This window comes from Pseudophryne corroboree, unplaced genomic scaffold, assembly GCF_028390025.1.
Source record: "Pseudophryne corroboree isolate aPseCor3 unplaced genomic scaffold, aPseCor3.hap2 scaffold_1557, whole genome shotgun sequence".
NCBI classification, from domain to species: domain Eukaryota; kingdom Metazoa; phylum Chordata; class Amphibia; order Anura; family Myobatrachidae; genus Pseudophryne; species Pseudophryne corroboree.
In genome coordinates, this window is record NW_026968189.1 from 45,171 (window position 1) to 68,420 (window position 23,250).

General features: G+C 36.4%; 4 non-coding genes across 4 annotated transcripts; all 4 read left to right on the forward strand.

Annotated features, from left to right (window-relative positions):
- Positions 1–1,320: 1,320 nt before the first annotated feature.
- On the forward strand, positions 1,321–1,484 carry LOC135000629 (U1 spliceosomal RNA). Its single transcript, XR_010202475.1, has one exon. It is a non-coding gene; the product is annotated as a U1 spliceosomal RNA (small nuclear RNA).
- Positions 1,485–1,636: 152 nt separating this feature from the next.
- LOC135000651 (U1 spliceosomal RNA) lies at positions 1,637–1,799 on the forward strand. The gene has a single exon (XR_010202496.1). It is a non-coding gene; the product is annotated as a U1 spliceosomal RNA (small nuclear RNA).
- Positions 1,800–2,473: 674 nt separating this feature from the next.
- On the forward strand, positions 2,474–2,637 carry LOC135000630 (U1 spliceosomal RNA). The gene has a single exon (XR_010202476.1). It is a non-coding gene; the product is annotated as a U1 spliceosomal RNA (small nuclear RNA).
- Positions 2,638–2,788: 151 nt separating this feature from the next.
- On the forward strand, positions 2,789–2,952 carry LOC135000643 (U1 spliceosomal RNA). The gene has a single exon (XR_010202488.1). It is a non-coding gene; the product is annotated as a U1 spliceosomal RNA (small nuclear RNA).
- Positions 2,953–23,250: the final 20,298 nt, after the last annotated feature.

Sequence of the window (23,250 nt, forward strand, 5' to 3'; positions counted from 1 at the left end):
CTCCAACACTGGCTGGTTGGAATAGAAATCCGGTTATCTATGTGAGCAAATGACCATCAACGATTTACTCTCAAACACTAAAAAATGGACAAAAATGGTCCCCTAAACAAATTGGTTAAATTTTGGGTTTAACCAATTTGTGTAATGACCATTTTTGACCACTTTTCTAGTGTTTGGGAGCAAATGGTTAATTGACATTTGCTCCTATACATTACCAGATTTTCATTCCATCCATCCAGACTGGATAGATAGCCTGACAGATAATTGTGTAGTGTACGCCCAGGATAACTGTTAGTCATGCTTTATTTTATGGCGGCACATAAATGGGTGGACAGATCCAGGGCAAGCACTGCCCACTCATGCATAGTTGTCAACTGATGTGAAGTTCCAGGGGGCAATCTCAGTTATAAAGAGAAGTATCTGGAAATTGTCCCTAGTTAAAAAAAAAAAAAAATTTGATCAACTCCATTTATTTAGTATGATATCCCAGGTGATAGGATGCCGGCAGTCAGAACAACATACTTTATTAAATAACACATCTCAAACTACCATACCCAGGATTCAAACCTATAACCTGTTGAATTCTAATCAAACACCCTACCTATTGAGCTATTTGATCCTGCATAAAAATTGTGAACATTATATGAAGCTATTGGTACTTTGCAAAAAAAAAGAATCAGCATTACAACGCAGCAGATCCATGCAGTTTGCAGCCACACACTACATGTATCTGCTCAGCCACAATGCTGATTATTTCTTCACAAAGTACAAGGTGAGCTCCAAACAGAATTCTCTAGCTTAGAATTATACCTTTCTTTGCCAAACCTAGAAGTCGGGCCCCCCACCCTGGGATCCCCCAGAGGGAGGCCTGCACCGTCATGCGGCAGGCTTGTCCGTTTTGGAAGCAGGCTGATGGGCAGCCCAGGATTGCTTCAGTCTGGGCTTGGCAGGTCTGGAAACATGAGCTTGCTTTGGGTATGCCTGACCTTGGGTACGCTTTACCTGGAGGATGAAAGGGCCAAGAAAAGTACTTTTAGCCTTCTGCGTGGTAGGAGTCATACTAGGTAGGCAAGCTGTTTTAGCAGTAGCCAGATCAGCTACAATCTTATTGAGGTCTTCTCCAAAAGGAGATTCAACTGAGGCAGCACAAGGGAACTCTCATCTGGGGACAACAACTGCAGGGAGAACACATATTTTCAGATGAACATGGTAGGGCAGAAGGCTGCCTAATACTAAAGCACCCCCAAACAACAAATCAAATGCAACTTACTTGACAGAGATGTGCCTGAGCAACGGCCCTCCCCAGCCCTATCCCAAATCATACTTATTTTGCATAGGAGATACCATGGTCATGAAGATTGTTCTCCCAGGGTTAGGTTCATTCATTGCATTCTGGGTATGCTGACCCCTGTGATTTCCCCAAATGTGGGAAACTCGACTGCATTATTTGTGGTAGTGGGGGACTGTGTTTGTGCTTTCCTCTGGTCAGCTCTGGTAAAAGTCAGATTTCTTTGTCTCAGATCTTCCTCTAGCCTTTGTCTTCTTTCGAGAGTTCCCTTGTGCTGCCTCAGTTGGATCTCCTTCACTTGACAGGGGGGTGCCCGAGCAGCGACCCTCCCCAGCTCTAGCCCAACTCCTACTTACCTGCCAGGTGAGATACTATGATCATGAAGTTGCTTCTCCCAGGGCAAGGCTCACCCATTGCACTCTGGGTGTGCTGCCCCTGCGATTTCCCCAAATGTGGGAAACTTGACTGCATAATTTGAGTTTTCCCTGGTCGGCTCTCATGTAATTCAGATCTCTTTGTCTCAGGTCTCTCTCCAGCCTAGTTTGCTGTCTGGTTCCACTTCTTTTTTCTTGAGCCCCTCCCTTCTATACCCTTGTGCACTATCCTGACTTCTCCTCCCGTCTGCTTACTTTGTGCCTCCCAATGCACAATGCAAACTACGGGTAGTGCTGCAGGGCCCACACCCTTTTACTTGCTTTACAGAGCAGCTCTGGAGCTGTTACAGTGCCCAGCTGCTGCAAGAAATCAGCTTGAATGCTTCAGGGGCTGGGGAATGGCCAACATGAGCCCCACACCGAAGGAGGGTGGGGGTGCTTAATGCGAACTAGGGGTCATCCAAGCACCACAAAAGGCCTCCATGCCCTGCACGCTCCTTTTCTCTTTTCATATGCAGACGAGGGTTGAAGCCAACTTTGACCCACTGCTTGGAAGACATCACCATATTCAAATCCATCTGCTGCAGGCCATCCCCCAGGAATGCTTGCACTAGTTGTTGCATTTGGTTTGTTGTTTGGGGGTGCTTCAGTATTAGGCAGCCTTCTGCCACCCCATGTTCATCTGAAAATATGTGTTCTCCCTGCAGTTGTTGTCCCCAGATGAGAGTTCCCTTGTGCTGCCTCAGTTGAATCTCCTTTACTTGACAGAGATGTGCCTGAGCAACGGCCCTCCCCAGCCCTATCCCAAATCATACTTATTTTGCATAGGAGATACTATTGTCATGAAGATTGTTCTCCCAGGGTGAGGTTCATTCATTGCATTCTGGGTATGCTGACCCCTGTGATTTCCCCAAATGTGGGAAACTCGACTGCATTATTTGTGGTAGTGGTGGACTGTGTTTGTGCTTTCCTCTGGTCAGCTCTGGTAAAAGTCAGATTTCTTTGTCTCAGATCTTCCTCTAGCCTTGTTCTTCTTTTGAGAGTTCCCTTGTGCTGCCTCAGTTGGATCTCCTTCACTTGAAAGGTAGTGCCCGAGCAGCGACCCTCCCCAGCTCTAGCCCAACTCCTACTAACCTGCCAGGTGAGATACTATGATCATGAAGGTGCTTCTCCCAGGGCAAGGCTCACCCATTGCACTCTGGGTGTGCTGCCCCTTGCGATTTCCCCAAATGTGGGAAACTTGACTGCATAATTTGTGTTTCCCCTGGACGGCTCTCGTATAATTCAGATCTCTTTGTCTCAGGTCTCTCTCCAGCCTAGTATGCTGTCTGTTTCCACTTCTCTTTTCTTGAGCCCATCCCTTCTATAACCTTGTGCACTATCCTGACTTCTCCTCCCGTCTGCTTACTTTGTGCCTTCCAATGCACAATGCAAACTACAGGTAGTGCTGCAGGGCCCACACCCTTTTACTTGCCTTACAGAGCAGCTCTGGAGCTGTTACAGTACCCAGCTGCTGCAAGAAATCAGCTTGAATGCTTTAGGGGCTGGGGCATGGCCAACATGAGCCCCACACCGAAGGAGGGTGGGGTGTTTAATGCGAACTAGGGGTCATCCAAGCGTCGCAAAAGGCCGCCATGCCCTGCATATCCCTTTTCTCTTTTCATAAGCAGACGAGGGATGAAGCCAACTTTGACCCACTGCTTGGATGACATCACTTGATGCCTTTCCAATGAAGCAAGTTTAATTTAGTAATAAGTGAAAAACCATCCCTACAAAGGTGTTAATCAGATACTTGGCTTTGTGGACACTTTTCAGAGAACAAATTTGTTAGCATAAAAATAAAGCCAGAAAATGAAGAGCTGTTTAATCACTCAATTGGATTTTTCTGCAAGCGTATTTCTTTTTCTCTGCAACCCACTGCTAAGTTGTGCTTCCTAGCTGTTCTTTTATAAAATCACTTAATCAAATCTAACTCTGATTACATCAGAGAAGGCCAGGTACCCTACACCATAAGAGGGGGTTTGAAATTTTGACTTGTCTACTTAAAGATCACCAAAATCTGATAACAAGGAAAATTACGTCCCTGGGTAGGATTGAACCACCAACCTTTTGGTTAATAACCGAACACGCTAACTGATTGCGCCACAGAGACACATTGCAAAAGTATATACTGACAAAGGCTAATAAGCATTCATCTAGAACGTTTCCTAGAAAAACTTTAAAAAGTCAATAATCTGGAGAGTTTTTGTAAGATGTTTCTTCCATCAACCAATGAAGAAACACATTGGTACTTTCCCATGATGAGTGAGTGCTTCAGGATCTCTTGCACTTACATGTGCAGCAGAGTACTGCAATGGAAGCATGCTGGGCCCATAACCCAGAGGTAGGCAGATTGAAACTATCCTCTGCTATATGCATTTTTTTTTTGTTAATTAAAGTTATCCAAAACTGGGATTGATATTTTTGCTCTTTTATTTTTACTTAAAGTACAATAACTTTTATTATTTTAATTTGTTTTAATAGTATATTGACAGTATTGTTTTCTTTCAAAAATCCACTTAATTTTCTTTACCCTATTATTCAAATGGTAATTGACAAAAACAAACTACATTGTCACCAGAAGAGCAATACAAAATGTACAAGTGATATATTAAAATCATCTTTCCAGCTTGAATTTCAATGATGCATTGGGGCAACGATTTTGTGAGAAACCTCTTCACCCTTAAATAAAGATTTTCTTAATTCCTTACCTGTGTGCTAATTAGATATCACCTTGTTTTCACATTAAACAGACTTCCACATGAGAAAGCAGCAAGGATGCAGTGGCGTTAATGTTTCCTGGTGTCAACCTGTATTATTTCAGTAGATATTGAAATGAGGATGCATATTGCTGCCTTTCCAATGAAGCATGTTTAATTTAGTAATAGGTGAAAAACCATCCCTACAAAGGTGTTAATCAGATATTTGGCTTTGTGGACTCTTTTCAGAGAACAAATTTGTTAGCATAAAAATAAAGCCAGAAAATGAAGAGCTGTTTAATCACTCAATTGGATTTTTCTGCCAGCATATTTCTTTTTCTCTGCAACCCACTGCTAAATTGTGCTTCCTAGCTGTTTTTTTTCATAAAATCACTTAATCAAATCTAACTGATTACATCAGAGTAGGCCAGGTACCCTACACCATAAGAGAGGGTTTGAAATTTTGACTTGTCTACTTAAATATCACCAAAATCTGATCACAAGGTCAATTACGTCCCTGGGTGGGATTGAACCACCAACTTTTTGGTTAATAGCCGTACACACTAACTGATTGCGCTACAGCGACACTTTGTGAAAGTACATACTGACAAAGGCTAATAAGCATTCATCTAGAACGTTTCCTAGAAAAACTTTAAATAGTCAATAATCTGGAGAGTTTTTGTAAGATGTTTCTTCCATCAACCAATGAAGAAACACATTGGTACTTTCCCATGATGAGTGAGTGCTTCAGGATCTCTTGCACTTACATGTGCAGCAGAGTACTGTAATGGAAGCATGCTGGGTCCATAACCCAGAGGTAGGCAGATTGAAATTATCCTCTGCTATATGCATTTTTTTTGTTAATTAAAGTAATCCAAAACTGGGATTGATATTTTTGCTCTTTTTATTTTACTTAAAGTACAATAACTTTTACCTTTTTAATTTGTTTTAATAGTATATAGACAGTATTGTTTTCTTTCAAAAATCCACTTAATTTTCTTTACCCGATTATTAAAATGGTAATTGACAAAAACAAACTACATTGTCACCAGAAGAGCAATACAAAATGTACAAGTGATATATTAAAATCATCTTTCCAGCTTGAATTTCAATGATGCATTGGGGCAACGATTTTGTGAGAAACATCTTACCCTTAAATAAAGATTTTCTTAATTCCTTACCTGTGTGCTAATTAGATATCACCTTGTTTTCACATTAAACAGACTTCCACATGAGAAAGCAGCAAGGATGCAGTGGCGTTAATGTTTCCTGGTGTCAACCTGTATTATTTCAGTAGATATTGAAATGAGGATGCATCTTGCTGCCTTTCCAATGAAGCAAGTTTAATTTAGTAATAGGTGAAAAACCATCCCTACAAAGATGTTAATCCGATACTTGGCTTTGTGGACACTTTTCAGAGAACAAATTAGTTAGCATAAAAATAAAGCCAGAAAATGAAGAGCTGTTTAATCACTCAATTGGATTTTTTTGCCAGCATATTTCTTTTTCTCTGCAAACCACTGCTAAATTGTGCTTCCTAGCTGTTTTTATAAAATCACTGAATCAAATCTAACTCTGATTACATCAGAGAAGGCCAGGTACCCTACACCATAACAGGGGTTTTTGAAATTTTGACTTGTCTACTTAAAGATCACCAAAATCTGATAACAAGGTCAATTACATCCCTGGGTGGGATTGAACCACCAACCTTTTGGTTAATAGCCGTACACACTAACTGATTGCGCCACAGCGACACTTTGCAAAAGTACATACTGACAAAGGCTAATAAGCATTCATCTAGAACGTTTCCTAGAAAAACTTTAAATAGTCAATAATCTGGAGAGTTTTTGTAAGATGTTTCTTCCATCAACCAATGAAGAAACACATTGGTACTTTCCCATGATGAGTGAGTACTTCAGGATCTCTTGCAATTACATGTGCAGCAGAGTACTGTAATGGAAGCATGCTGGGTCCATAGCCCAGAGGTAGGCAGATTGAAACTATCCTCTGCTATATGCGTTTTTTTTTGTTAATTAAAGTAATCCAAAACTGGGATTGATATTTTTGCTCTTTTATTTTTACTTAAAGTACAATAACTTTTACCATTTTCATTTGTTTTAATAGTATATTGACAGTATTGTTTTCTTTCAAAAATCCACTTAATTTTCTTTACCCGATTATTAAAATGGTAATTGACAAAAACAAACTACATTGTCACCAGAAGAGCAATACAAAATGTACAAGTGATATATTAAAATCATCTTTCCAGCTTGAATTTCAATGATGCATTGGGGCAACGATTTTGTGAGAAACATCTTCACCCTTAAATAAAGATTTTCTTAATTCCTTACCTGTGTGCTAATTAGATATCACCTTGTTTTCACATTAAACAGACTTCCACATGAGAAAGCAGCAAGGATGCAGTGGCGTTAATGTTTCCTGGTGTCAACCTGTATTATTTCAGTAGATATTCAAATGAGGATGCATCTTGCTGCCTTTCCAATGAAGCAAGTTTAATTTAGTAATAGGTGAAAAACCATCCCTACAAAGGTGTTAATCAGAAACTTGGCTTTGTGGACACTTTTCAGAGAACAAATTTGTTAGCATAAAAATAAAGCCAGAAAATGAAGAGCTGTTTAATCACTCAATTGGATTTTTTTGCCAGCATATTTCTTTTTCTATGCAACCCACTGCTAAATTGTGCTTCCTAGCTGTTTTTATAAAATCACTGAATCAAATCTAACTCTGATTACATCAGAGAAGGCCAGGTACCCTACACCATAAGAGGGGGTTTGAAATTTTGACTTGTCTACATAAAGATCACCAAAATCTGATAACAAGGTCAATTACGTCCCTGGGTGGGATTGAACCACCAACCTTTTGGTTAATAGCCTTACACAGTAACTGATTGCGCCACAGCAACACTTTGCGAAAGTCCTTACTGACAAAGGCTAATAAGCATTCATCTAGAACGATTCCTAGAAACATTTTAAAAAGTCAATAATGTGGAGAGATTTTGTAAGATGTTTCTTCCATCAACCAATGAAGAAACACATTGGTACTTTCCCATGATGAGTGAGTGCTTCAGGATCTCTTGCACTTACATGTGCAGCAGAGTACTGTAATGGAAGCATGCTGGGTCCATAACCCAGAGGTAGGCAGATTGAAACTATCCTCTGCTATATGCATTTTTTTTTGTTAATTAAAGTAATCCAAAACTGGGATTGATATTTTTGCTCTTTTATTTTTACTTAAAGTACAATAACTTTTACCATTTTAATTTGTTTTAATAGTATATTGACAGTATTGTTTTCTTTCAAAAATCCAATTAATTTTCTTTACCCGATTATTAAAATGGTAATTGACAAAAACAAACTACATTGTCACCAGAAGAGCAATACAAAATGTACAAATGATATATTAAAATCATCTTTCCAGCTTGAATTTCAATGATGCATTGGGGCAACGATTTTGTGAGAAACATCTTCACCCTTAAATAAAGATTTTCTTAATTCCTTACCTGTGTGCTAATTAGATATCACCTTGTTTTCACATTAAACAGACTTCCACATGAGAAAGCAGCAAGGATGCAGTGGCGTTAATGTTTCCTGGTGTCAACCTGTATTATTTCAGTAGATATTGAAATGAGGATGCATCTTGCTGCCTTTCCAATGAAGCAAGTTTAATTTAGTAATAGGTGAAAAACCATCCCTACAAAGATGTTAATCAGATACTTGGCTTTGTGGACACTTTTCAGAGAACAAATTTGTTAGCATAAAAATAAAGCCAGAAAATGAAGAGCTATTTAATCACTCAATTGGATTTTTTTGCCAGCATATTTCTTTTTCTCTGCAACCCACTGCTAAATTGTGCTTCCTAGCTGTTTTTATAAAATCACTGAATCAAATCTAACTCTGATTACATCAGAGAAGGCCAGGTACCCTACACCATAACAGGGGTTTTCGAAATTTTGACTTGTCTACATAAAGATCACCAAAATCGGATAACAAGGTCAATTACATCCCTGGGTGGGATTGAACCACCAACATTTTGGTTAATAGCCTTACACAGTAACTGATTGCGCCACAGCAACACTTTGCAAAAGTCCATACTGACAAAGGCTAATAAGCATTCATCTAGAACGATTCCTAGAAACATTTTAAAAAGTCAATAATGTGGAGAGTTTTTGTAAGATGTTTCTTCCATCAACCAATGAAGAAACACATTGGTACTTTCCCATGATGAGTGAGTGCTTCAGGATCTCTTGCACTTACATGTGCAGCAGAGGACTGTAATGGAAGCATGCTGGGTCCATAACCCAGAGGTAGGCAGATTGAAACTATCCTCTGCTATATGCATTTTTTTTTTGTTAATTAAAGTAATCCAAAACTGGTATTGATATTTTTGCTCTTTTATTTTTACTTAAAGTACAATAACTTTTACCATTTTAATTTGTTTTAATAGTATATTGACATTATTGTTTTCTTTCAAAAATCCACTTAATTTTCTTTACCCGATTATTAAAATGGTAATTGACAAAAACAAACTACATTGTCACCAGAAGAGCAATACAAAATGTACAAGTGATATATTAAAATCATCTTTCCAGCTTGAATTTCAATGATGCATTGGGGCAACGATTTTGTGAGAAACATCTTACCCTTAAATAAAGATTTTCTTAATTCCTTACCTGTGTGCTAATTAGATATCACCTTGTTTTCACATTAAACAGACTTCCACATGAGAAAGCAGCAAGGATGCAGTGGCGTTAATGTTTCCTGGTGTCAACCTGTATTATTTCAGTAGATATTGAAATGAGGATGCATCTTGCTGCCTTTCCAATGAAGCAAGTTTAATTTAGTAATAGGTGAAAAACCATCCCTACAAAGATGTTAATCAGATACTTGGCTTTGTGGACACTTTTCAGAGAACAAATTTGTTAGCATAAAAATAAAGCCAGAAAATGAAGAGCTGTTTTATCACTCAATTGGATTTTTTTGCCAGCATATTTCTTTTTCTCTGCAAACCACTGCTAAATTGTGCTTCCTAGCTGTTTTTATAAAATCACTGAATCAAATCTAACTCTGATTACATCAGAGAAGGCCAGGTACCCTACACCATAACAGGGGTTTTTGAAATTTTGACTTGTCTACTTAAAGATCACCAAAATCTGATAACAAGGTCAATTACATCCCTGGGTGGGATTGAACCACCAACCTTTTGGTTAATAGCCGTACACACTAACTGATTGCGCCACAGCGACACTTTGCAAAAGTACATACTGACAAAGGCTAATAAGCATTCATCTAGAACGTTTCCTAGAAAAACTTTAAATAGTCAATAATCTGGAGAGTTTTTGTAAGATGTTTCTTCCATCAACCAATGAAGAAACACATTGGTACTTTCCCATGATGAGTAAGTACTTCAGGATCTCTTGCAATTACATGTGCAGCAGAGTACTGTAATGGAAGCATGCTGGGTCCATAGCCCAGAGGTAGGCAGATTGAAACTATCCTCTGCTATATGCGTTTTTTTTTTTTAATTAAAGTAATCCAAAACTGGGATTGATATTTTTGCTCTTTTATTTTTACTTAAAGTACAATAACTTTTACCATTTTCATTTGTTTTAATAGTATATTGACAGTATTGTTTTCTTTCAAAAATCCACTTAATTTTCTTTACCCGATTATTAAAATGGTAATTGACAAAAACAAACTACATTGTCACCAGAAGAGCAATACAAAATGTACAAGTGTTATATTAAAATCATCTTTCCAGCTTGAATTTCAATGATGCATTGGGGCAACGATTTTGTGAGAAACATCTTCACCCTTAAATAAAGATTTTCTTAATTCCTTACCTGTGTGCTAATTAGATATCACCTTGTTTTCACATTAAACAGACTTCCACATGAGAAAGCAGCAAGGATGCAGTGGCGTTAATGTTTCCTGGTGTCAACCTGTATTATTTCAGTAGATATTCAAATGAGGATGCATCTTGCTGCCTTTCCAATGAAGCAAGTTTAATTTAGTAATAGGTGAAAAACCATCCCTACAAAGGTGTTAATCAGAAACTTGGCTTTGTGGACACTTTTCAGAGAACAAATTTGTTAGCATAAAAATAAAGCCAGAAAATGAAGAGCTGTTTAATCACTCAATTGGATTTTTTTGCCAGCATATTTCTTTTTCTCTGCAACCCACTGCTAAATTGTGCTTCCTAGCTGTTTTTATAAAATCACTGAATCAAATCTAACTCTGATTACATCAGAGAAGGCCAGGTACCCTACACCATAACAGGGGTTTTCGAAATTTTGACTTGTCTACATAAAGATCACCAAAATCTGATAACAAGGTCAATTACATCCCTGGGTGGGATTGAACCACCAACCTTTTGGTTAATAGCCTTACACAGTAACTGATTGCGCCACAGCAACACTTTGCAAAAGTCCATACTGACAAAGGCTAATAAGCATTCATCTAGAACGATTCCTAGAAACATTTTAAAAAGTCAATAATGTGGAGAGTTTTTGTAAGATGTTTCTTCCATCAACCAATGAAGAAACACATTGGTACTTTCCCATGATGAGTGAGTGCTTCAGGATCTCTTGCACTTACATGTGCAGCAGAGGACTGTAATGGAAGCATGCTGGGTCCATAACCCAGAGGTAGGCAGATTGAAACTATCCTCTGCTATATGCATTTTTTTTTGTTAATTAAAGTAATCCAAAACTGGTATTGATATTTTTGCTCTTTTATTTTTACTTAAAGTACAATAACTTTTACCATTTTAATTTGTTTTAATAGTATATTGACAGTATTGTTTTCTTTCAAAAATCCACTTAATTTTCTTTACCCGATTATTAAAATGGTAATTGACAAAAACAAACTACATTGTCACCAGAAGAGCAATACAAAATGTACAAGTGATATATTAAAATCATCTTTCCAGCTTGAATTTCAATGATGCATTGGGGCAACGATTTTGTGAGAAACATCTTACCCTTAAATAAAGATTTTCTTAATTCCTTACCTGTGTGCTAATTAGATATCACCTTGTTTTCACATTAAACAGACTTCCACATGAGAAAGCAGCAAGGATGCAGTGGCGTTAATGTTTCCTGGTGTCAACCTGTATTATTTCAGTAGATATTGAAATGAGGATGCATCTTGCTGCCTTTCCAATGAAGCAAGTTTAATTTAGTAATAGGTGAAAAACCATCCCTACAAAGATGTTAATCCGATACTTGGCTTTGTGGACACTTTTTAGAGAACAAATTAGTTAGCATAAAAATAAAGCCAGAAAATGAAGAGCTGTTTAATCACTCAATTGGATTTTTCTGCCAGCATATTTCATTTTCTCTGCAAACCACTGCTAAATTGTGCTTCCTAGCTGTTTTTCGATAAAATCACTTAATCAAATCTAACTCTGATTACATCAGAGTAGGCCAGGTACCCTACACCATAAGAGGGGGTTTGAAATTTTGACTTGTCTACTTAAAGATCACCAAAATCTGATGACAAGGTCAATAACATCCCTGGGTGGGATTGAACCACCAACCCTTTGGTTAATAACCAAACACACTAACCGATTGCACCACAGAGACACTTTGCAAAAGTACATACTGACAAAGGCTAATAAGCATTCATCTAGAACGTTTCCTAGAAAACTTTAAAAAGTCAATAATCTGGAGAGTTTTTGTAAGATGTTTCTTCCATCAACCAATGAAGAAACGCATTGGTACTTTCCCATGATGAGTGAGTGCTTCAGGATCTCTTGCACTTACATGTGCAGCAGAGTACTGCAATGGAAGCATGCTGGGCCCCTTAACCCAGAGGTAGGCAGATTGAAACTATCCTCTGCTATATGCATTTTTTTTTTTGTTAATTAAAGTAATCCAAAACTGGGATTGATATTTTTGCTCTTTTATTTTTACTTAAAGTACAATAACTTTTACCATTTTAATTTGTTTTAATAGTATATTGACAGTATTGTTTTCTTTCAAAAATCCACTTAATTTTCTTTACCCTATTATTAAAATGGTAATTGACAAAAACAAACTACATTGTCACCAGAAGAGCAATACAAAATGTACAAGTGATATATTAAAATCATCTTTCCAGCTTGAATTTCAATGATGCATTGGGGCAACGATTTTGTGAGAAACATCTTACCCTTAAATAAAGATTTTCTTAATTCCTTACCTGTGTGCTAATTAGATATCACCTTGTTTTCACATTAAACAGACTTCCACATGAGAAAGCAGCAAGGATGCAGTGGCGTTAATGTTTCCTGGTGTCAACCTGTATTATTTCAGTAGATATTGAAATGAGGATGCATCTTGCTGCCTTTCCAATGAAGCAAGTTTAATTTAGTAATAGGTGAAAAACCATCCCTACAAAGATGTTAATCAGATACTTGGCTTTGTGGACACTTTTCAGAGAACAAATTTGTTAGCATAAAAATAAAGCCAGAAAATGAAGAGCTGTTTAATCACTCAATTGGATTTTTTTGCCAGCATATTTCTTTTTCTCTGCAAACCACTGCTAAATTGTGCTTCCTAGCTGTTTTTATAAAATCACTGAATCAAATCTAACTCTGATTACATCAGAGAAGGCCAGGTACCCTACACCATAACAGGGTTTTTGAAATTTTGACTTGTCTACTTAAAGATCACCAAAATCTGATAACAAGGTCAATTACATCCCTGGGTGGGATTGAACCACCAACCTTTTGGTTAATAGCCTTACACAGTAACTGATTGCGCCACAGCAACACTTTGCAAAAGTCCATACTGACAAAGGCTAATAAGCATTCATCTAGAACGATTCCTAGAAACATTTTAAAAAGTCAATAATGTGGAGAGTTTTTGTAAGATGTTTCTTCCATCAACCAATGAAGAAACACATTGATACTTTCCCATGATGAGTGAGTGCTTCAGGATCTCTTGCACTTACATGTGCAGCAGAGTACTGTAATGGAAGCATGCTGGGTCCATAACCCAGAGGTAGGCAGATTGAAACTATCCTCTGCTATATGCATTTTTTTTTTGTTAATTAAAGTAATCCAAAACTGGGATTGATATTTTTGCTCTTTTATTTTTACTTAAAGTACAATAACTTTTACCATTTTAATTTGTTTTAATAGTATATTGACAGTATTGTTTTCTTTCAAAAATCCAATTAATTTTCTTTACCCGATTATTAAAATGGTAATTGACAAAAACAAACTACATTGTCACCAGAAGAGCAATACAAAATGTACAAATGATATATTAAAATCATCTTTCCAGCTTGAATTTCAATGATGCATTGGGGCAACGATTTTGTGAGAAACATCTTACCCTTAAATAAAGATTTTCTTAATTCCTTACCTGTGTGCTAATTAGATATCACCTTGTTTTCACATTAAACAGACTTCCACATGAGAAAGCAGCAAGGATGCAGTGGCGTTAATGTTTCCTGGTGTCAACCTGTATTATTTCAGTAGATATTGAAATGAGGATGCATCTTGCTGCCTTTCCAATGAAGCAAGTTTAATTTAGTAATAGGTGAAAAACCATCCCTACAAAGATGTTAATCCGATACTTGGCTTTGTGGACACTTTTCAGAGAACAAATTAGTTAGCATAAAAATAAAGCCAGAAAATGAAGAGCTGTTTAATCACTCAATTGGATTTTTCTGCCAGCATATTTCATTTTCTCTGCAAACCACTGCTAAATTGTGCTTCCTAGCTGTTTTTTGATAAAATCACTTAATCAAATCTAACTCTGATTACATCAGAGTAGGCCAGGTACCCTACACCATAAGAGGGGGTTTGAAATTTTGACTTGTCTACTTAAAGATCACCAAAATCTGATGACAAGGTCAATAACATCCCTGGGTGGGATTGAACCACCAACCCTTTGGTTAATAACCAAACACACTAATCGATTGCACCACAGAGACACTTTGCAAAAGTACATACTGACAAAGGCTAATAAGCATTCATCTAGAACGTTTCCTAGAAAACTTTAAAAAGTCAATAATCTGGAGAGTTTTTGTAAGATGTTTCTTCCATCAACCAATGAAGAAACGCATTGGTACTTTCCCATGATGAGTGAGTGCTTCAGGTTCTCTTGCACTTACATGTGCAGCAGAGTACTGCAATGGAAGCATGCTGGGCCCCTTAACCCAGAGGTAGGCAGATTGAAACTATCCTCTGCTATATGCATTTTTTTTTGTTAATTAAAGTAATCCAAAACTGGGATTGATATTTTTGCTCTTTTATTTTTACTTAAAGTACAATAACTTTTACCATTTTAATTTGTTTTAATAGTATATTGACAGTATTGTTTTCTTTCAAAAATCCACTTAATTTTCTTTACCCTATTATTAAAATGGTAATTGACAAAAACAAACTACATTGTCACCAGAAGAGCAATACAAAATGTACAAGTGATATATTAAAATCATCTTTCCAGCTTGAATTTCAATGATGCATTGGGGCAACGATTTTGTGAGAAACATCTTCACCCTTAAATAAAGATTTTCTTAATTCCTTACCTGTGTGCTAATTAGATATCACCTTGTTTTCACATTAAACAGACTTCCACATGAGAAAGCAGCAAGGATGCAGTGGCGTTAATGTTTCCTGGTGTCAACCTGTATTATTTCAGTAGATATTGAAATGAGGATGCATCTTGCTGCCTTTCCAATGAAGCAAGTTTAATTTAGTAATAGGTGAAAAACCATCCCTACAAAGATGTTAATCAGATACTTGGCTTTGTGGACACTTTTCAGAGAACAAATTTGTTAGCATAAAAATAAAGCCAGAAAATGAAGAGCTGTTTAATCACTCAATTGGATTTTTTTGCCAGCATATTTCTTTTTCTCTGCAAACCACTGCTAAATTGTGCTTCCTAGCTGTTTTTATAAAATCACTGAATCAAATCTAACTCTGATTACATCAGAGAAGGCCAGGTACCCTACACCATAACAGGGGTTTTTGAAATTTTGACTTGTCTACTTAAAGATCACCAAAATCTGATAACAAGGTCAATTACATCCCTGGGTGGGATTGAACCACCAACCTTTTGGTTAATAGCCGTACACACTAACTGATTGCGCCACAGCGACACTTTGCAAAAGTACATACTGACAAAGGCTAATAAGCATTCATCTAGAACGTTTCCTAGAAAAACTTTAAGTAGTCAATAATCTGGAGAGTTTTTGTAAGATGTTTCTTCCATCAACCAATGAAGAAACACATTGGTACTTTCCCATGATGAGTGAGTACTTCAGGATCTCTTGCAATTACATGTGCAGCAGAGTACTGTAATGGAAGCATGCTGGGTCCATAGCCCAGAGGTAGGCAGATTGAAACTATCCTCTGCTATATGCGTTTTTTTTTGTTAATTAAAGTAATCCAAAACTGGGATTGATATTTTTGCTCTTTTATTTTTACTTAAAGTACAATAACTTTTACCATTTTCATTTGTTTTAATAGTATATTGACAGTATTGTTTTCTTTCAAAAATCCACTTAATTTTCTTTACCCGATTATTAAAATGGTAATTGACAAAAACAAACTACATTGTCACCAGAAGAGCAATACAAAATGTACAAGTGATATATTAAAATCATCTTTCCAGCTTGAATTTCAATGACGCATTGGGGCAACGATTTTGTGAGAAACATCTTCACCCTTAAATAAAGATTTTCTTAATTCCTTACCTGTGTGCTAATTAGATATCACCTTGTTTTCACATTAAACAGACTTCCACATGAGAAAGCAGCAAGGATGCAGTGGCGTTAATGTTTCCTGGTGTCAACCTGTATTATTTCAGTAGATATTCAAATGAGGATGCATCTTGCTGCCTTTCCAATGAAGCAAGTTTAATTTAGTAATAGGTGAAAAACCATCCCTACAAAGGTGTTAATCAGAAACTTGGCTTTGTGGACACTTTTCAGAGAACAAATTTGTTAGCATAAAAATAAAGCCAGAAAATGAAGAGCTGTTTAATCACTCAATTGGATTTTTTTGCCAGCATATTTCTTTTTCTCTGCAACCCACTGCTAAATTGTGCTTCCTAGCTGTTTTTATAAAATCACTGAATCAAATCTAACTCTGATTACATCAGAGAAGGCCAGGTACCCTACACCATAAGAGGGGGTTTGAAATTTTGACTTGTCTACATAAAGATCACCAAAATCTGATAACAAGGTCAATTACGTCCCTGGGTGGGATTGAACCACCAACCTTTTGGTTAATAGCCTTACACAGTAACTGATTGCGCCACAGCAACACTTTGCAAAAGTCCATACTGACAAAGGCTAATAAGCATTCATCTAGAACGATTCCTAGAAACATTTTAAAAAGTCAATAATGTGGAGAGTTTTTGTAAGATGTTTCTTCCATCAACCAATGAAGAAACACATTGGTACTTTCCCATGATGAGTGAGTGCTTCAGGATCTCTTGCACTTACATGTGCAGCAGAGTACTGTAATGGAAGCATGCTGGGTCCATAACCCAGAGGTAGGCAGATTGAAACTATCCTCTGCTATATGCATTTTTTTTTGTTAATTAAAGTAATCCAAAACTGGGATTGATATTTTTGCTCTTTTATTTTTACTTAAAGTACAATAACTTTTACCATTTTAATTTGTTTTAATAGTATATTGACAGTATTGTTTTCTTTCAAAAATCCAATTAATTTTCTTTACCCGATTATTAAAATGGTAATTGACAAAAACAAACTACATTGTCACCAGAAGAGCAATACAAAATGTACAAATGATATATTAAAATCATCTTTCCAGCTTGAATTTCAATGATGCATTGGGGCAACGATTTTGTGAGAAACATCTTACCCTTAAATAAAGATTTTCTTAATTCCTTACCTGTGTGCTAATTAGATATCACCTTGTTTTCACATTAAACAGACTTCCACATGAGAAAGCAGCAAGGATGCAGTGGCGTTAATGTTTCCTGGTGTCAACCTGTATTATTTCAGTAGATATTGAAATGAGGATGCATCTTGCTGCCTTTCCAATGAAGCAAGTTTAATTTAGTAATAGGTGAAAAACCATCCCTACAAAGATGTTAATCCGATACTTGGCTTTGTGGACACTTTTCAGAGAACAAATTAGTTAGCATAAAAATAAAGCCAGAAAATGAAGAGCTGTTTAATCACTCAATTGGATTTTTCTGCCAGCATATTTCATTTTCTCTGCAAACCACTGCTAAATTGTGCTTCCTAGCTGTTTTTTGATAAAATCACTTAATCAAATCTAACTCTGATTACATCAGAGTAGGCCAGGTACCCTACACCATAAGAGGGGGTTTGAAATTTTGACTTGTCTACTTAAAGATCACCAAAATCTGATGACAAGGTCAATAACATCCCTGGGTGGGATTGAACCACCAACCCTTTGGTTAATAACCAAACACACTAATCGATTGCACCACAGAGACACTTTGCAAAAGTACATACTGACAAAGGCTAATAAGCATTCATCTAGAACGTTTCCTAGAAAACTTTAAAAAGTCAATAATCTGGAGAGTTTTTGTAAGATGTTTCTTCCATCAACCAATGAAGAAACGCATTGGTACTTTCCCATGATGAGTGAGTGCTTCAGGTTCTCTTGCACTTACATGTGCAGCAGAGTACTGCAATGGAAGCATGCTGGGCCCCTTAACCCAGAGGTAGGCAGATTGAAACTATCCTCTGCTATATGCATTTTTTTTTGTTAATTAAAGTAATCCAAAACTGGGATTGATATTTTTGCTCTTTTATTTTTACTTAAAGTACAATAACTTTTACCATTTTAATTTGTTTTAATAGTATATTGACAGTATTGTTTTCTTTCAAAAATCCACTTAATTTTCTTTACCCTATTATTAAAATGGTAATTGACAAAAACAAACTACATTGTCACCAGAAGAGCAATACAAAATGTACAAGTGATATATTAAAATCATCTTTCCAGCTTGAATTTCAATGATGCATTGGGGCAACGATTTTGTGAGAAACATCTTCACCCTTAAATAAAGATTTTCTTAATTCCTTACCTGTGTGCTAATTAGATATCACCTTGTTTTCACATTAAACAGACTTCCACATGAGAAAGCAGCAAGGATGCAGTGGCGTTAATGTTTCCTGGTGTCAACCTGTATTATTTCAGTAGATATTGAAATGAGGATGCATCTTGCTGCCTTTCCAATGAAGCAAGTTTAATTTAGTAATAGGTGAAAAACCATCCCTACAAAGATGTTAATCAGATACTTGGCTTTGTGGACACTTTTCAGAGAACAAATTTGTTAGCATAAAAATAAAGCCAGAAAATGAAGAGCTGTTTAATCACTCAATTGGATTTTTTTGCCAGCATATTTCTTTTTCTCTGCAAACCACTGCTAAATTGTGCTTCCTAGCTGTTTTTATAAAATCACTGAATCAAATCTAACTCTGATTACATCAGAGAAGGCCAGGTACCCTACACCATAACAGGGGTTTTTGAAATTTTGACTTGTCTACTTAAAGATCACCAAAATCTGATAACAAGGTCAATTACATCCCTGGGTGGGATTGAACCACCAACCTTTTGGTTAATAGCCGTACACACTAACTGATTGCGCCACAGCGACACTTTGCAAAAGTACATACTGACAAAGGCTAATAAGCATTCATCTAGAACGTTTCCTAGAAAAACTTTAAGTAGTCAATAATCTGGAGAGTTTTTGTAAGATGTTTCTTCCATCAACCAATGAAGAAACACATTGGTACTTTCCCATGATGAGTGAGTACTTCAGGATCTCTTGCAATTACATGTGCAGCAGAGTACTGTAATGGAAGCATGCTGGGTCCATAGCCCAGAGGTAGGCAGATTGAAACTATCCTCTGCTATATGCGTTTTTTTTTGTTAATTAAAGTAATCCAAAACTGGGATTGATATTTTTGCTCTTTTATTTTTACTTAAAGTACAATAACTTTTACCATTTTCATTTGTTTTAATAGTATATTGACAGTATTGTTTTCTTTCAAAAATCCACTTAATTTTCTTTACCCGATTATTAAAATGGTAATTGACAAAAACAAACTACATTGTCACCAGAAGAGCAATACAAAATGTACAAGTGATATATTAAAATCATCTTTCCAGCTTGAATTTCAATGATGCATTGGGGCAACGATTTTGTGAGAAACATCTTCACCCTTAAATAAAGATTTTCTTAATTCCTTACCTGTGTGCTAATTAGATATCACCTTGTTTTCACATTAAACAGACTTCCACATGAGAAAGCAGCAAGGATGCAGTGGCGTTAATGTTTCCTGGTGTCAACCTGTATTATTTCAGTAGATATTCAAATGAGGATGCATCTTGCTGCCTTTCCAATGAAGCAAGTTTAATTTAGTAATAGGTGAAAAACCATCCCTACAAAGGTGTTAATCAGAAACTTGGCTTTGTGGACACTTTTCAGAGAACAAATTTGTTAGCATAAAAATAAAGCCAGAAAATGAAGAGCTGTTTAATCACTCAATTGGATTTTTTTGCCAGCATATTTCTTTTTCTCTGCAACCCACTGCTAAATTGTGCTTCCTAGCTGTTTTTATAAAATCACTGAATCAAATCTAACTCTGATTACATCAGAGAAGGCCAGGTACCCTACACCATAAGAGGGGGTTTGAAATTTTGACTTGTCTACATAAAGATCACCAAAATCTGATAACAAGGTCAATTACGTCCCTGGGTGGGATTGAACCACCAACCTTTTGGTTAATAGCCTTACACAGTAACTGATTGCGCCACAGCAACACTTTGCAAAAGTCCATACTGACAAAGGCTAATAAGCATTCATCTAGAACGATTCCTAGAAACATTTTAAAAAGTCAATAATGTGGAGAGTTTTTGTAAGATGTTTCTTCCATCAACCAATGAAGAAACACATTGGTACTTTCCCATGATGAGTGAGTGCTTCAGGATCTCTTGCACTTACATGTGCAGCAGAGTACTGTAATGGAAGCATGCTGGGTCCATAACCCAGAGGTAGGCAGATTGAAACTATCCTCTGCTATATGCATTTTTTTTTGTTAATTAAAGTAATCCAAAACTGGGATTGATATTTTTGCTCTTTTATTTTTACTTAAAGTACAATAACTTTTACCATTTTAATTTGTTTTAATAGTATATTGACAGTATTGTTTTCTTTCAAAAATCCAATTAATTTTCTTTACCCGATTATTAAAATGGTAATTGACAAAAACAAACTACATTGTCACCAGAAGAGCAATACAAAATGTACAAATGATATATTAAAATCATCTTTCCAGCTTGAATTTCAATGATGCATTGGGGCAACGATTTTGTGAGAAACATCTTACCCTTAAATAAAGATTTTCTTAATTCCTTACCTGTGTGCTAATTAGATATCACCTTGTTTTCACATTAAACAGACTTCCACATGAGAAAGCAGCAAGGATGCAGTGGCGTTAATGTTTCCTGGTGTCAACCTGTATTATTTCAGTAGATATTGAAATGAGGATGCATCTTGCTGCCTTTCCAATGAAGCAAGTTTAATTTAGTAATAGGTGAAAAACCATCCCTACAAAGATGTTAATCCGATACTTGGCTTTGTGGACACTTTTCAGAGAACAAATTAGTTAGCATAAAAATAAAGCCAGAAAATGAAGAGCTGTTTAATCACTCAATTGGATTTTTCTGCCAGCATATTTCATTTTCTCTGCAAACCACTGCTAAATTGTGCTTCCTAGCTGTTTTTTGATAAAATCACTTAATCAAATCTAACTCTGATTACATCAGAGTAGGCCAGGTACCCTACACCATAAGAGGGGGTTTGAAATTTTGACTTGTCTACTTAAAGATCACCAAAATCTGATGACAAGGTCAATAACATCCCTGGGTGGGATTGAACCACCAACCCTTTGGTTAATAACCAAACACACTAATCGATTGCACCACAGAGACACTTTGCAAAAGTACATACTGACAAAGGCTAATAAGCATTCATCTAGAACGTTTCCTAGAAAACTTTAAAAAGTCAATAATCTGGAGAGTTTTTGTAAGATGTTTCTTCCATCAACCAATGAAGAAACGCATTGGTACTTTCCCATGATGAGTGAGTGCTTCAGGTTCTCTTGCACTTACATGTGCAGCAGAGTACTGCAATGGAAGCATGCTGGGCCCCTTAACCCAGAGGTAGGCAGATTGAAACTATCCTCTGCTATATGCATTTTTTTTTGTTAATTAAAGTAATCCAAAACTGGGATTGATATTTTTGCTCTTTTATTTTTACTTAAAGTACAATAACTTTTACCATTTTAATTTGTTTTAATAGTATATTGACAGTATTGTTTTCTTTCAAAAATCCACTTAATTTTCTTTACCCTATTATTAAAATGGTAATTGACAAAAACAAACTACATTGTCACCAGAAGAGCAATACAAAATGTACAAGTGATATATTAAAATCATCTTTCCAGCTTGAATTTCAATGATGCATTGGGGCAACGATTTTGTGAGAAACATCTTCACCCTTAAATAAAGATTTTCTTAATTCCTTACCTGTGTGCTAATTAGATATCACCTTGTTTTCACATTAAACAGACTTCCACATGAGAAAGCAGCAAGGATGCAGTGGCGTTAATGTTTCCTGGTGTCAACCTGTATTATTTCAGTAGATATTGAAATGAGGATGCATCTTGCTGCCTTTCCAATGAAGCAAGTTTAATTTAGTAATAGGTGAAAAACCATCCCTACAAAGATGTTAATCAGATACTTGGCTTTGTGGACACTTTTCAGAGAACAAATTTGTTAGCATAAAAATAAAGCCAGAAAATGAAGAGCTGTTTAATCACTCAATTGGATTTTTTTGCCAGCATATTTCTTTTTCTCTGCAAACCACTGCTAAATTGTGCTTCCTAGCTGTTTTTATAAAATCACTGAATCAAATCTAACTCTGATTACATCAGAGAAGGCCAGGTACCCTACACCATAACAGGGGTTTTTGAAATTTTGACTTGTCTACTTAAAGATCACCAAAATCTGATAACAAGGTCAATTACATCCCTGGGTGGGATTGAACCACCAACCTTTTGGTTAATAGCCGTACACACTAACTGATTGCGCCACAGCGACACTTTGCAAAAGTACATACTGACAAAGGCTAATAAGCATTCATCTAGAACGTTTCCTAGAAAAACTTTAAGTAGTCAATAATCTGGAGAGTTTTTGTAAGATGTTTCTTCCATCAACCAATGAAGAAACACATTGGTACTTTCCCATGATGAGTGAGTACTTCAGGATCTCTTGCAATTACATGTGCAGCAGAGTACTGTAATGGAAGCATGCTGGGTCCATAGCCCAGAGGTAGGCAGATTGAAACTATCCTCTGCTATATGCGTTTTTTTTTGTTAATTAAAGTAATCCAAAACTGGGATTGATATTTTTGCTCTTTTATTTTTACTTAAAGTACAATAACTTTTACCATTTTCATTTGTTTTAATAGTATATTGACAGTATTGTTTTCTTTCAAAAATCCACTTAATTTTCTTTACCCGATTATTAAAATGGTAATTGACAAAAACAAACTACATTGTCACCAGAAGAGCAATACAAAATGTACAAGTGATATATTAAAATCATCTTTCCAGCTTGAATTTCAATGATGCATTGGGGCAACGATTTTGTGAGAAACATCTTCACCCTTAAATAAAGATTTTCTTAATTCCTTACCTGTGTGCTAATTAGATATCACCTTGTTTTCACATTAAACAGACTTCCACATGAGAAAGCAGCAAGGATGCAGTGGCGTTAATGTTTCCTGGTGTCAACCTGTATTATTTCAGTAGATATT